Raw genomic sequence first — 10861 nt, 5'->3', positions numbered from 1 at the left:
GAGGAGTTGGCTGGTCAACAAGTCTCGTAGTCCTAAATTTTATAAGCTTGCTTAATGAAAATAAGAGAAAATTCATGTGGGCCTACATAATAACACTCCGACCTAAATTACTTTATTACATTCTTCCTAAACATAAAAAATGGTTGCATTCTTGCTTGTATAACGCTTGGATTAATCGAAAACAACATGATTTCTCCCTTACGCACATGGATTTATGTCTCGTCCTGCTTGATCATCAAGCAAAGCATCAATGCCACCAGTCAAGCTTATCAATTGCGTACTCATGATTCCTTACGCTAATCCTTCTTTCATTAGGAGTCCTAGTGCCTAGAAGAATACGGAATGTTGGAGATCCCAAAGGTGCAAATCTTGGATCAAAATATTTAGGCGTGCCTCGATTCTCGTCATTCCCTCTTTCCTATAAAAGATTCATCCGCGATCATTAAGAGAATGATGTAAATCCTCGATCAACTAAATTAATTTCTTTGTAATGATATCAATACTCGATCAACTAATTTAATCTCTTCGCCTTTGGCTAAGTACTGGATTGATGCCTATGATTGCCGCTTACACGCACTTTCACTCAACACTCGTGTTTATGCTCCCCAAATAGAACCAAACCATCATACTAGTCAGAGATTAGATAGAGAGGCATAAAAGAAACGAACAAAATGAGAACATAAGTAGGATTTTAGGTTCGATAGGGAGAGAAATCACAAGTTCTTTGTTCTTTTCCATACGGCTAAGCGTAAGGATCAAATCAAATTGATTTAAGCATAATGGTAGAGAAGAACACAAAAGAAAGGAAGGACGTTAGGGATAAGTCTTTGTTTGCTAGAGCGCCTCATGATTAGTTTGCAAAGTTCTTGAAAGAACCCATAACTTGATTTCCCACAAGGTAGAAAACTTAAATAATATGCTCACTAGACCCAACTATTCCCTTGCAAAGCATTTTTATAGTGCGAGATCCCTCATTCCATAAGAATAAGAAACTAGAAGCCAAATATGAAATAACAATTAAGGAAAGATGAATAAACTATATTCGAATCAAGAACCAAATAGGAGTTGATGGGTCAACAAGTCTCGTAGTCCCAAATTTTATGAGCCAGCTTAATAGAAACAAGGAGAAGTTCGTGTGGGCCTACCTAATAACACTTCGACTTAAATTGCTTCATTATATGCGTCCAAAACATTAAAAAGGTCGAATTACTGCTTCTATTACTCTTGGATTAATAAAAAATAATATGATTTCTCTGTTATGCGCATGAATTTACATCTTATCCTCCTTGATCATCAAGCAAAGCATCAATGCCATCGGTGAATCTTGTCAATTGCATTCTCATGGTTCCTTACGCTAATCCTTATGTCATCAGGAGTCCTTGTGCATAAAGGAACAAGTAAATATGGAGATCCTAATGGTGCAAATCTTGAATTAGAAAATTTGGGTGTGACACATTTCTTTTCGTTTCATCTTTCCTTCAAAAGATTTGTTCTGATCATTCAGAGAATGATGACAATACTCGATCAACTGATTTCATAATAATATCAATACTCGATCAACTAATTTAATTTCCTTGCATTTGTCCAAGCAATGGATTTGTGCCTATGCTTGCCGCTTACACGCGCTTTCACTCAACACTTATGTTTATGCTCCCCAAATAGAATCAAACCATCATACTAAACAAAGATTGGAAAAAGAGGCACAAAAAAAACGAACAAAATTAGAACATAGGTACGATTTCGGGTACGATAAGGAAAGAAATCATAAATTCTTTATTCTTTTCTGTACGGCTGGGCATAAGGACCAGATCAAATTGATTTAAACACTAGGGTAGACAAAGAATACAAAAGAAAGGAAGGATGCAAGTGATAAGTCTATGTTTGCTAGGGCGACTCGTGATTAGCTCGTAAAGTTCTTGAAAGAACCCATAACTTGATTCTCCACAAGGTAGAAAACTGAAATAGTATGCTCATTAGCCTCAAGTATTCGGTTGCATGGAGTTTTTATAGTTCAAAATCCCTCATTCCATAAGAAAAATAAACTAGATGCTAAATATGAATTAATAAATAAAGAAAGATGAATAAACAAACGTCAAAATCAAGAACTAGAGAGGAGTTGACTGGTCAACTATAGTCCTAGATTCTATGAGCCAACTTAACAAAAATAAGGAGAAATTCGTGTGGGCCTACCTACTAACATCCGATCGAAATTACTTCATTGTATGCATCCTAGACATCAAAACGGTCGCGTTCCTGTTTGTATTATGCTTAGATTAATAGAAAATAACATGATTTCTCCCTTTCGAGCATGTATTTACGTCTCGTCCCGCTTGATGATCAAGAAAAGCATCGATGCCACCGGTGAAGCTTGTCAATTGCGTTCTCATAATTCCTTATACTAATCCTTGTACCATCAAGAGCCCTTGTGCCGAGAGTAATAAGGAATTCCTTATTTGGGTGTGCCTCGATTATCGTCGTTCACTTTTTCCTCCAAAAGATTCGACCGAGATCATTCGAGAATGATATCAATACTCAATCAACTGATTTCATTTCATCACAATGATATTAATACTCGATCAACTAATTTAATTTCCTTGCATTTGTCTGAGTAATGGATCTATGCCTATGCTTGCCGCTTACACGCTCTTTCACTCAACACTCTTGTTTATGCTCCCCAAATAGAACCAAACCATCATACTAAACAAAGATTAGAAAGAAAGGCACAAAAGAAATGAAAAAAATCAAAACATAGGTACAAATTCGGGTTCGATAAGGAATGAAATCATAAGAACTTTGTTCTTCTCTATACAGCTAGGCGTAAGAATCAAATCGAATTGATTTAAACACTATGGTAGACAAAGAACACAAAAGAAAGGATGCGAGCAATAAGTGTATGTTTGTTAGGGCGATTTGTGATTAGCTCACAAAGTTCTTGAAAGAGCCTATAACTTGATTTCCCACTAATAGATTATATATAGTTATACTTATTGTGTTTAATTCCCTTTTTTTTTTATCGGATATTATGCTTAATTGTGGAAATTATGTTTGTTCTGATCTAGGTGGTGAAATATCAAGGATTGAGTGGAATTCAGCTTAAAGACATGTTTTAAAGTATCACTTGTCAAAAATCAAGTCTTTTGGAGGAAGAGCGAAAATTTATGCAAAAGGTCATTTTCAACAAGGCGTGACCACGCCCTACAATCCGTGAGCTGCTGGAATCTGTTGAAGAGAATTTCAAATTTTTTAGTTAAATTCATGGTGGACCCACTTTTATGTTATTTCTTTTATTTTAGAATGCTGGATAAGAAAGACTACCTCCTATATTATTTATGAATTTATTTATTTAGATTCCCCTTTATCTTAGCCTTCCTTATGGGATTAAGATTATATAGGAAGTTTGTTTCTTTTTAGATAGGGATTATCTTATTAGGGTTTAGGTTTGACTTCCTATATAAGGAGGCTAGTTTTACAAAAGGGGGGGAGACATAGCTTTGATATATTATTATTTTTCTTCTTTTATTCCCTACAACTCTTGTGAATTTTTACCCCACTATGTGTGGCTAAGCTTTTAATTTCTAATTCAAGAGTGACTAAATTCCAATTGTGATTTTGTGAGGCTTTGTGGTTAAACAAAATTTCTTCTTTAATTCAAGTATTCTTTATTTCTTGTTTTTATCGATTACGAATTTTTGATATTGATTGAACTGACGAATTAACTTGATATTGATTTTTCTATTGCTATCCTTGAGTTTGTGATCCGTAATTGTCATGAACGATTGATACAAGTAGCAAGGAGCTTTCTCATGTGTGTGTGATTGTGGTCTTTCCAAATTACATAGCTTACATGATAGGCTCTAGGGAAATAAAGGAACAAGATTAATTCAATTGCAGTTATCTCGATTAATTAATGTTGGTTTAGTCATTCTCATTATTCTTAATGCTATCATTGAGTTGATATGGAACGCTATCATGCTAGTTGACTAATGGTAAGTTTTCATTTGGATGCTAGGTTTGAGGCAATTATATTAGAAGAATTTACACTTGTTGTGGCTTTTTCGAATAAGTAGACTAAGTACTTGAATAGAAAAATTGATATTTAAGCCTATGATCAGAATTACAATTGGATGGAATTTGCACTCTTGAATAGGAAGTTTGGTCAGATTGATTTTTTATTTACTTTAATATTCAATTGTTATTATTTTCTTGTTTATTTATAATTTTAGTTCAATCATTCAAAACCCCCTATTTTTTTTGTTTAAATTTGAGAAGCTATTCACATTGGTTCCCTTGGTTATTATTTTCTTATTTATTTATAATTTTAGTTCAATCATTCAAAACCCCCTATTTCTATTATTTAACTTTGAAGCTACTCACATTGGTTCCCTTGGGATTCGACTTAGTTTCACTATTTCTACAAGTTAGTTCAGGAAAATCAGTAATTTATTTTGAAGGGATTCGATGACCCATTCACCCACAAGGTAGAAGACTGAAATACTATGCTCATTAGCCTCAAGTATTCGGTTGCATACAGTTTTTATAGTGAGAATCCCTCATTCTGTAAGAAAAAGAAACTAGAAGCTAAATACGAATTAATAAATAAAGAAAGATGAATAAACTAAAGTCAAATCAAGAACGAGAGAGGAGTTGACTGGTCAACTATAGTCCTAGATTCTCTAAGCAAGCATAACAAAAATAAGGAGAATTCGTGTGGGCCTACCTAATAACACTCCGACCCAAATTACTTCATTGTATGCATCCCAGACATTAAAACGGTCACGTTTCTACTTGTATTATGCTTGGATGAATAAAAAACAACATGATTTCTTCCTTTTGCACGTGGATTTGCATCTCGTCCCGCTTGATGATCAATCAAAGTAGCAATGCCACCGGTCAAGCTTGTCAATTGCATTCTCATGATTCCTTACGGTAATCGTTTTACCATTATAAGTCCTCGTGCCGAGAGGAACAAGGAATGATGGAGATCCCAATGGTCTAAGTCCTGAATCAGAATATTTGGGCGTACCTCGATTCTCATTTTTCACTCTTTCCTCCAAAAGATTCAACCCAGATCATTCGGGAATGATATCAGTACTCGATCAACTAATTTAATTTTTCTTGCATTTGTCCAAGCAATGATATATCTTCTTTTGTGCAGTTCGATGACGAGAGCATGTATGATGCATGGGAGTACAAGGACTTGCTCTGATGTTGCCCGCACCACAGACTACCAGTATGGATGCAGGTTTAGACTTTCTACAGCGGTTTGAACCTTGCTACTAGGAATATGGTAGATGTTGCGGTAGGTGGAGCCCTGAACAGAAGACGCCAGAGAAGGCGCAAAATCTAATAGAGGAGATGGCTATGAAAAACTACTAGTGGCAATCCTTTAGGAGTTGGCCAGTCAAGCAGGGAGTGGTCAACCAGCTAGATTCCACAGCAGCCTTGGCAGCTCAGGTGGAGCTTCTGACCAAGAAATTAGACCAGCTTCAGATGCCGGTTCATGCAGCACAGATAAGCTACAAGTTCTGTGGTGGCCCGTATTACGGTGCAAACTGTAATGCGGGAGGTATGTTTGCTTCACCTTCCACTTCTTCATCCTCTATTATTTCTATTGACCTTGAACAGGTAGACTATATGGGTAATGCACCTAGACAGTAGAACAATCCTTATAGCAATACATACAATCCGGGTTGGTGTAATCACCCTAACGTCAGTTGGAGGAATAACAACGCCTAGGGACCACCCGACTTTTAGAGATTACATCAGCAACAGCCACAACTGCAAGCTAGTCCACCCTAACTACCTCCACCTTAGGAGAAGAAGCCCAATCTCGAGGAGTTGGTGATGAAATTTGTGTCCTCTATCGACAATAGATTCCAATCGACGGACAGTGCACTTAGGAATCACTAGGCCTCCATTCAGAATTTAGAGAACCTGATAGGCCAGATTTCTAAGATGTTGGCTGAGAGACAACCAGGGACACTCCCTAGCACTACAAAGTCTAACCCGAGGGAGCACTGCAAGGCTATCACCTTGCGATCAAGTAGGCAGTTATCTAGTTCCTTACCTGTAGCTAATAATGATGATGTTGTTGTGCAGGATGAGCCTGCTAGTAAGGAACCAGAGCCTGTGAGAGCTGAGGATAGGAAAAGGTTGACCGGCAGTTCAGTAAGTTTCTAGACCTTTTTAAACAACTGCGCATTAACCTTCCTTTTGTTGAGGCTATTTCATAGATGTCGAAGTACACAAAATTTTTGAAGGAGATATTGAGCAACAAGAGGAGTTTATGGAGGTTTTCATGGATGACTTCTCAGTGTTTGGTAACTCTTTCTCACACTGTTTTTCTAATTTAGAGCGCATGCTTGCACGATGTGTTGAGGCAAATTTAGTTCTTAATTGGGAAAAATGTCATTTTATGGTGAGAGACGGTATTGTGTTGGGGCACAAGATTTCACATGAGGGGATGGAGGTAGATAGAGCTAAGGTGGAGACTATATCAAAATTGCCACCCCCTAGTTCTGTTAAGGCTGTTAGGAGTTTCCTCGGGCATGCTAGCTTTTATAGGAGATTCATTAAGGATTTTTCTAAGATAGCTAGGCCTCTTACACAATTGCTTGTTAAGGATGTACCTTTTGTGTTTGATTTGGATTGCTTATAGGCTGTTGAGTTATTAAAAAACTTACTAACCACAGCTCCTATCATGGTTTCACCGGATTGGGGGCTGCCCATTGAACTCATGTGCGATGTTAGTGACTATGCAGTTGGAGCTATTCTTGGACAGCGGGTTGAGAAGAAGTTCCAACCTATCTATTATGCTAGCAAGATGTTGACAAATGCCCAAGAGCGCTATACCACCACTGGGAAGGAACTGTTAGCTGTGGTTTCTGCCTTCGATAAGTTCTGTTCATACCTTGTGCTATTGAAGACCATCGTCTATATGGACCATTCGACATTGAGGTACTTGTTTGAAAAAAATGATGCTAAACCAAGACTGATTAGATGGATTCTACTCTTGTAGGAGTTTGATATAGAAATCAAGGATAAAAAAGGCACTGAGAACTTAGCAGTAGATCACTTATCGAGATTGGAGAACTCGAGCTTGGCGGCACTTGATGAGAGGGCCACTGATGATAGTTTCCCTGATGAGCATTTGTGTTCATTGCAGGTATATACTGATTCCCATTGGTTTTCAGATTATGTGAATTATTTAGTTGCGAGGGTCCTACCAAAGGATATGACATATTAGCAAAAGAAGAAATTCTTTGTTGACTTGAAATACTACATTTGGGAAGACCCTTTTTGTTTCGTGTTTGTGCATATTAAGTGATTTGGCGATGTGTGTATGTGGAGGAAATATTCAAATCCTTAAGCATTGCCATGAGGGACCAACTAGAGGCCATCAGGCGGCCAATCATACGGCTAGGAAGGTGTTAGATGCGGGATTCTACTGGCCTACAATCTTTCAGGATGCGAGAACCTTTGTCTAGGTTTGCGATGCATGCTAGCGGTCTGGTAATATCTCTTCCCGTGATGAGATGCCCCAGACTAGTATACAAGTTGTTGAGATTTTTGATGTTTGGGGCATCAACTTCATGGGACCCTTTCCTTCTTCTTATGAAAATAAGTATATACTTGTGGTTGTTGAGTATTTTTCTAAGTGGCCAGAGGCACAAGCCTTCCCCACTGATGATGCCAGGGTAGTTGCTAGGTTCCTCAAGAAATTATTTGCTAGGTTTGGTACACCTAAAGCATTGATTAGTGACAGGGGGACCCATTTTTGTAATACCCAACTATATGCTAATAACAAGAGCCACTTCCAAGTCATGAGATGGAAGCAAGTAATGGCCGGACGATGCATTGACTTTGTATCCCTGGAGAGAGTTGGATTGGCTCAGGATGTTAATGCGCTATTTGACACACTGCCTTACGCACGCTTCTTCGACATTATTGAGCCTACCTACCGCGAGCTCACCATTGAATTTCTAAGCACCTTCTTCCTACAACAACAGATAACAAACTGGCATCAGCCTGATGCAGTTTACTTCAGACTTGGAGGAAGGGATTTCTCAATGTCAGTTCCGCAGTTTGGGATGCACTTAGGTTTATAGATTGATTAGGAGATCTCAGGCGAGGAGTATCAGGGATGCATCTACGTCCACCCCATCTCGTCTGACGCCATGTGGGATTCAATAATACTTAGGCCAGAACCGTACTATCCCAACAGGTCTAACGCGTCTAGCCTTTCGGATCATCTCCGCTATCTTCACACACTTCTAGTGTACACTATTATAGGCCGAGGAGATAGTTTTGGAGTGGTGACACAAATCGATGTATTCATTCTCTAGGTTATGCAACACCTAAGAAGCTTGACATGGGGTATTTGTTTGCTCGTCAAGTCCGTTCCTAAACATCAAAACAGTCGTGTACCTGCTTGTATTACGCTTGGATTAATCGAGAACAAATTGATTTCTGCCTTACGAGCATGGATTTATGTCTCGTCCCGCTTGATCATCAAGCAAAGCATCAATGCCATTAGTCAAGCTTGTCAATTGCATTCTCATGATTCCTTATGCTAATCCTTGTGTCATAAGGAGTCCTCGTGCCTAGAGGAACAAGGAATGATGGAGATCCCAATAGTCTAAATCCTGAATCAAAATATTTGGGCGTGCCTCAATTCTCGTCGTTCCCTCTTTCCTCCATAAGATTCATCCGCGAATGGTATTGATACTTGATCAATTAATTTAATTTCATCACATTGCTATCAATACTCGATCAGCTAATTTATATTCTTTGCATTTGTCCAAGTAATGGATTGATTCCTATGATTGTCGCTTACACGCGCTTTCACTCAACACTCATGTTTATATATGGTCTATTTATGCAACCTACACCTAAGGCAGTGAACCTACCGATGTAGCCTAGCACTAGTGAGTATTAAGGTCGTATCCCTGGAGATTGGGTGAACCTAGAGTTACTACTGTTTGCTATGTTATCTGGTCTGAAATAGGGTGTGAAAGTTCTAACGTTACCAGCTAATGGTTATGAGTGCAAATAAGTAAATGAAGGACAATGAACAATCAAAGAAAACAATTGCAAAGAGAGAAACAAACCCAAAAGAGGGCCTAAGTGATGGAATTCTAAAGATGGATTTTATGGATTGCCGATCTTGCTTACCCGTTCCTAAATCCTGAATTGAACCCGGTTCCTCTCTCGAGCTTACTGAGTTCCTAAACATGCACTAACCTAATGGAATCTCTTCCTATCGGATTACTAGAGATTAGCATTAAGCATGATTTAAAACTATTAAGAGTTATTAATTCTTAATCCGGCGAGTAAATCAACCTTATCTCTAGGTGTTAACTACCAATTCTTACTATTCAATGTCCAGTTGTAACAAGCATTTCTCAATGTCAAGAAATAACCCACAAACAATTAATTCAACGTCTCAAATTAACTGAATCAAACTTTTATTACTAAATAGCAAGAAGATTGCAAGAATGACAATTACAAATCTAACAATTAAGCATAATCCATCAACAAAGGTGAACCCCAATGGGTTCAAAAGATCTAGCTACTCATGTTCATGGTTAAAGCACTTAAGGAACAAAATAAGGAAAAGAAAATTAAAGACATATACACCTTCTCTTTCAAGTTGAATGAGAAACCCTAAATTTGCAAATTCGAAATCACAAACCCTAGTTGCTTATTGAATGCTCCCAAAGTTTGTCTTGATCTTCAATCAATGTTGCAACAAGTGAAATCCCTCCTTCAATTGATGAATTTGATCTCTCAAGGTCTACAATTGAGGTATAGGAAACAATTGATTAAATGTGTGTCTTGGAATTGAGTCCAAAATTCGTGTCTTTTCCAAAAGAACTCAAAATTGCCTACATAATTGATTCAACAAGGCCGGAGTCCAGGCTGTGATGATTCACAGACGGCCGAGTCCGTGCTTGAACTGTGGAGTCTATCAGCCGACTCCTTCCAAGTCGTGCCCAAGCCGGTGCTGAGCCACCACAGGCCATGTTGGAGGCCGTGGTGGCTTCGGAAGCCGTGCTGAAATGGCACAATTGGGGATAGCTTCTTGGCAATTCAGCACAGTTGGAGTCCAGGCCATGCTCAACCCTTGGGGTGCTAGTCCTCGCCCAATTTGATGGATTTTGGTCCGTAATCATACGTATTTCCCTCGATTATTGATGGTGTCCTTCGAAAATGACCTGAAACGAGAAAGGAAATAAAAGACAGGTGATTCTAGCATAAAATGGGATAATCATGCATAAAAATGTAAACAATCGGGCATGAAAACATGTGTAGTATGATGCTTATCAAATTACCCCATACTTAAACTTTTGTTTGTCCTCAAGCAATCAACAACTCACTCCTCAAACAGATACCAAATAACTCAATCAAATGAATTGCAGGAGGTTAGCTCAAAAGAAATTTCAAAACTCCATAATGATTTTCCCCAACATCCCCAAATGACTAAATCCTTAAGAGAGAGAACAAACTTAATAAAGTTGCTAAAGTTAAAATGATAAACCATCTAAATTGAGAAATTGAGAACCATGCGTCACAAGATGTCACTCCAAACCCACAAGTGTATATAGGTGAAAGAAGATCGCGAAGCTCTCAATGCAAAAATACAGAAAAAGTGCTTACCATAGGCTTGCTTATAGATCCAATCTCGACTACTACGAAATAATCAATAATCATGATCAAAGGGTCTTGAGCCAGGTTGTAATGGGGATAAGATAGGGTACGGATAAATATGGAAAGTAGGCTATAAGTTGCTAGAAATTAAGCAGGTAATGCAAGAAAGTAACGAAGGATCAAGTGCTGTACCAAAATGAACACTAAGTTG

At 38.2% G+C, this 10861-nt stretch overlaps 1 non-coding gene across 1 annotated transcript; it reads right to left on the bottom strand.

Moving 5' to 3' along the window:
- Positions 1-5122: 5122 nt before the first annotated feature.
- LOC112535214 lies at positions 5123-5226 on the bottom strand. The gene has a single exon (XR_003079390.1). It is a non-coding gene; the product is annotated as a small nucleolar RNA R71 (small nucleolar RNA).
- Positions 5227-10861: the final 5635 nt, after the last annotated feature.

This window comes from Ricinus communis, chromosome 2, assembly GCF_019578655.1.
Source record: "Ricinus communis isolate WT05 ecotype wild-type chromosome 2, ASM1957865v1, whole genome shotgun sequence".
Classification (NCBI taxonomy): domain Eukaryota; kingdom Viridiplantae; phylum Streptophyta; class Magnoliopsida; order Malpighiales; family Euphorbiaceae; genus Ricinus; species Ricinus communis.
The sequence above is the reverse complement of the archived record's forward strand: the minus strand, read 5'-3'. Positions and strand labels throughout refer to the sequence as shown.